We start from the raw sequence: 6,000 nt of genomic DNA on the forward strand, positions 1-6,000 counted from the left end.
CTGTCAATCAGATGCTTGCCTTGCCGTCCATCCATCCATCCATCTATCTATCTAACTATCTATGACTCTCGATATCTAACTCTCTTGCTTGCTATCGCTCCCCCAATGGTCAGTAGCATAGTAGCATAACAGCAGATCACGGACCACTGTCAATCAGATGCTTGCCTTGCCGTCCATCCATCCATCTATCTATCTATCTATCTATGACTCTTGATATCTAACTCACTTGCTTGCTATCGCTCCCCCAATGGTCAGTAGCATTGTTACATAACAGCAGATCACGGACCACTGTCAATCAGATGCTTGCCTTGCCGTCCATCCATCCATCCATCCATCTATCTATCTATCTATCAATGACTCTCGATATCTAACTCTCTTACTTGCTATCGCTCCCCCAATGGTCAGTAGCATAGTAGCATAACAGCAGATCACGGACCACTGTCAATCAGATGCTTGCCTTGCCGTCCATCCATCCATCTATCTATCTATCTATCTATGACTCTTGATATCTAACTCTCTTGCTTGCTATCGCTCCCCCAATGGTCAGTAGCATAGTAGCATAACAGCAGATCACGGACCACTGTCACTCAGATGCTTGCCTTGCCGTCCATCCATCCATCCATCTATCTATCTATCTATCAATGACTCTCGATATCTAACTCTCTTGCTTGCTATCGCTCCCCCAATGGTCAGTAGCATTGTAGCATAACAGCAGATCACGGACCACTGTCAATCAGATGCTTGCCTTGCCGTCCATCCATCCATCCATCCATCCATCTATCTATCTATCTATCTATGACTCTTGATATCTAACTCACTTGCTTGCTGTCGCTCCCCCAATGGTCAGTAGCATTGTAGCATAACAGCAGATCACGGACCACTGTCAATCAGATGCTTGCCTTGCCGTCCATCCATCCATCCATCCATCTATCTATCTATCTATCAATGACTCTCGATATCTAACTCTCTTACTTGCTATCGCTCCCCCAATGGTCAGTAGCATAGTAGCATAACAGCAGATCACGGACCACTGTCAATCAGATGCTTGCCTTGCCGTCCATCCATCCATCTATCTATCTATCTATCTATGACTCTTGATATCTAACTCTCTTGCTTGCTATCGCTCCCCCAATGGTCAGTAGCATAGTAGCATAACAGCAGATCACGGACCACTGTCACTCAGATGCTTGCCTTGCCGTCCATCCATCCATCCATCTATCTATCTATCTATCAATGACTCTCGATATCTAACTCTATTGCTTGCTATCGCTCCCCCAATGGTCAGTAGCATAGTAGCATAACAGCAGATCACGGACCACTGTCAATCAGATGCTTGCCTTGCCGTCCATCCATCCATCTATCTATCTATCTATCTATGACTCTTGATATCTAACTCTCTTGCTTGCTATCGCCCCCCCAATGGTCAGTAGCATAGTAGCATAACAGCAGATCACGGACCACTGTCAATCAGATGCTTGCCTTGCCGTCCATCCATCCATCCATCTATCTATCTAACTATCTATGACTCTCGATATCTAACTCTCTTGCTTGCTATCGCTCCCCCAATGGTCAGTAGCATAGTAGCATAACAGCAGATCACGGACCACTGTCAATCAGATGCTTGCCTTGCCGTCCATCCATCCATCCATCTATCTATCTATCTATCTATCTATGACTCTCGATATCTAACTCTCTTGCTTGCTATCGCTACCCCAATGGTCAGTAGCATAGTAGCATAACAGCAGATCACGGACCACTGTCAATCAGATGCTTGCCTTGCCGTCCATCCATCCATCCATCTATCTATCTATCTATCTATCTATGACTCTCGATATCTAACTCTCTTGCTTGCTATCGCTCCCCCAATGGTCAGTAGCATAGTAGCATAACAGCAGATCACGGACCACTGTCAATCAGATGCTTGCCTTGCCGTCCATCCATCCATCCATCTATCTATCAATCTATCAATGACTCTCGATATCTAACTCTCTTACTTGCTATCGCTCCCCCAATGGTCAGTAGCATAGTAGCATAACAGCAGATCACGGACCACTGTCAATCAGATGCTTGCCTTGCCGTCCATCCATCCATCCATCTATCTATCTATCTATCAATGACTCTCGATATCTAACTCTCTTACTTGCTATCGCTCCCCCAATGGTCAGTAGCATAGTAGCATAACAGCAGATCACGGACCACTGTCAATCAGATGCTTGCCTTGCCGTCCATCCATCCATCCATCTATCTATCAATCTATCAATGACTCTCGATATCTAACTCTCTTACTTGCTATCGCTCCCCCAATGGTCAGTAGCATAGTAGCATAACAGCAGATCACGGACCACTGTCAATCAGATGCTTGCCTTGCCGTCAATCCATCCATCCATCTATCTATCTATCTATCTATCAATGACTCTCGATATCTAACTCTCTTACTTGCTATCGCTCCCCCAATGGTCAGTAGCATAGTAGCATAACAGCAGATCACGGACCACTGTCAATCAGATGCTTGCCTTGCCGTCCATCCATCCATCTATCTATCTATCTATCTATGACTCTTGATATCTAACTCTCTTGCTTGCTATCGCTCCCCCAATGGTCAGTAGCATAGTAGCATAACAGCAGATCACGGACCACTGTCACTCAGATGCTTGCCTTGCCGTCCATCCATCCATCCATCTATCTATCTATCTATCATTGACTCTCGATATCTAACTCTCTTGCTTGCTATCGCTCCCCCAATGGTCAGTAGCATAGTAGCATAACAGCAGATCACGGACCACTGTCAATCAGATGCTTGCCTTGCCGTCCATCCATCCATCTATCTATCTATCTATCTATGACTCTTGATATCTAACTCTCTTGCTTGCTATCGATCCCCCAATGGTCAGTAGCATTGTAGCATAACAGCAGATCACGGACCACTGTCAATCAGATGCTTGCCTTGCCGTCCATCCATCCATCCATCCATCTATCTATCTATCCATCAATGACTCTCGATATCTAACTTTCTTGCTTGCTATCGCTCCCCCAATGGTCAGTAGCATAGTTGCATAACAGCAGATCACAGACCACTGTCAATCAGATGCTTGCCTTGCCGTCCATCCATCCATCTATCTATCTATCTATCTATGACTCTTGATATCTAACTCACTTGCTTGCTATCGCTCCCCCAATGGTCAGTAGCATTGTAGCATAACAGCAGATCACGGACCACTGTCAATCAGATGCTTGCCTTGCCGTCCATCCATCCATCCATCCATCTATCTATCTATCTATCAATGACTCTCGATATCTAACTCTCTTACTTGCTATCGCTCCCCCAATGGTCAGTAGCATAGTAGCATAACAGCAGATCACGGACCACTGTCAATCAGATGCTTGCCTTGCCGTCCATCCATGCATCTATCTATCTATCTATCTATGACTCTTGATATCTAACTCTCTTGCTTGCTATCGCTCCCCCAATGGTCAGTAGCATAGTAGCATAACAGCAGATCACGGACCACTGTCACTCAGATGCTTGCCTTGCCGTCCATCCATCCATCCATCTATCTATCTATCTATCAATGACTCTCGATATCTAACTCTCTTGCTTGCTATCGCTCCCCCAATGGTCAGTAGCATAGTAGCATAACAGCAGATCACGGACCACTGTCAATCAGATGCTTGCCTTGCCGTCCATCCATCCATCTATCTATCTATCTATCAATGACTCTCGATATCTAACTCTCTTGCTTGCTATCGCTCCCCCAATGGTCAGTAGCATAGTAGCATAACATTAGATCACGGACCACTGTCAATCAGATGCTTGCCTTGCCGTCCATCCATCCATCTATCTATCTATCTATCTATGACTCTTGATATCTAACTCTCTTGCTTGCTATCGATCCCCCAATGGTCAGTAGCATTGTAGCATAACAGCAGATCACGGACCACTGTCAATCAGATGCTTGCCTTGCCGTCCATCCATCCATCCATCCATCTATCTATCTATCCATCAATGACTCTCGATATCTAACTCTCTTACTTGCTATCGCTCCCCCAATGGTCAGTAGCATAGTAGCATAACAGCAGATCACGGACCACTGTCAATCAGATGCTTGCCTTGCCGTCCATCCATCCATCTATCTATCTATCTATCTATGACTCTTGATATCTAACTCTCTTGCTTGCTATCGCTCCCCCAATGGTCAGTAGCATAGTAGCATAACAGCAGATCACGGACCACTGTCACTCAGATGCTTGCCTTGCCGTCCATCCATCCATCCATCTATCTATCTATCTATCAATGACTCTCGATATCTAACTCTCTTGCTTGCTATCGCTCCCCCAATAGTCAGTAGCATAGTAGCATAACAGCAGATCACGGACCACTGTCAATCAGATGCTTGCCTTGCCGTCCATCCATCGATCTATCTATCTATCTATCTATGACTCTTGATATCTAACTCTCTTGCTTGCTATCGCTCCCCCAATGGTCAGTAGCATAGTAGCATAACAGCAGATCACGGACCACTGTCAATCAGATGCTTGCCTTGCCGTCCATCCATCCATCTATCTATCTATCTATCTATCTATCTATGACTCTCGATATCTATCTCTCTTGCTTGCTATCGCTCCCCCAATGGTCAGTAGCATAGTAGCATAACAGCAGATCACGGACCACTGTCAATCAGATGCTTGCCTTGCCGTCCATCCATCCATCTATCTATCTATCTATCTATGACTCTCGATATCTAACTCTCTTGCTTGCTATCACTCCCCCAATGGTCAGTAGCATAGTAGCATAACAGCAGATCACGGACCACTGTCAATCAGATGCTTGCCTTGCCGTCCATCCATCCATCCATCTATCTATCTATCTATCAATGACTCTCGATATCTAACTCTCTTGCTTGCTATCGCTCCCCCAATGGTCAGTAGCATAGTAGCATAACAGCAGATCACGGACCACTGTCAATCAGATGCTTGCCTTGCCGTCCATCCATCCATCTATCTATCTATCTATCTATGACTCTTGATATCTAACTCACTTGCTTGCTATCGCTCCCCCAATGGTCAGTAGCATTGTAGCATAACAGCAGATCACGGACCACTGTCAATCAGATGCTTGCCTTGCCGTCCATCCATCCATCTATCTATCTATCTATCTATGACTCTTGATATCTAACTCTCTTGCTTGCTATCGCTCCCCCAATGGTCAGTAGCATAGTAGCATAACAGCAGATCACGGACCACTGTCACTCAGATGCTTGCCTTGCCGTCCATCCATCCATCCATCTATCTATCTATCTATCAATGACTCTCGATATCTAACTCTCTTGCTTGCTATCGCTCCCCCAATGGTCAGTAGCATAGTAGCATAACAGCAGATCACGGACCACTGTCAATCAGATGCTTGCCTTGCCGTCCATCCATCCATCTATCTATCTATCTATCTATGACTCTTGATATCTAACTCTCTTGCTTGCTATCGCCCCCCCAATGGTCAGTAGCATAGTAGCATAACAGCAGATCACGGACCACTGTCAATCAGATGCTTGCCTTGCCGTCCATCCATCCATCCATCTATCTATCTATCTATCAATGACTCTCGATATCTAACTCTCTTGCTTGCTATCGCTCCCCCAATGGTCAGTAGCATAGTAGCATAACAGCAGATCACGGACCACTGTCAATCAGATGCTTGCCTTGCCGTCCATCCATCCATCTATCTATCTATCTATCTATGACTCTTGATATCTAACTCACTTGCTTGCTATCGCTCCCCCAATGGTCAGTAGCATTGTAGCATAACAGCAGATCACGGACCACTGTCAATCAGATGCTTGCCTTGCCGTCCATCCATCCATCCATCCATCTATCTATCTATCTATCAATGACTCTCGATATCTAACTCTCTTACTTGCTATCGCTCCCCCAATGGTCAGTAGCATAGTAGCATAACAGCAGATCACGGACCACTGTCAATCAGATGCTTGCCTTGCCGTCCATCCA

The sequence above is a fragment of the Amia ocellicauda genome, chromosome 2 (assembly GCF_036373705.1).
Source record: "Amia ocellicauda isolate fAmiCal2 chromosome 2, fAmiCal2.hap1, whole genome shotgun sequence".
NCBI classification, from domain to species: domain Eukaryota; kingdom Metazoa; phylum Chordata; class Actinopteri; order Amiiformes; family Amiidae; genus Amia; species Amia ocellicauda.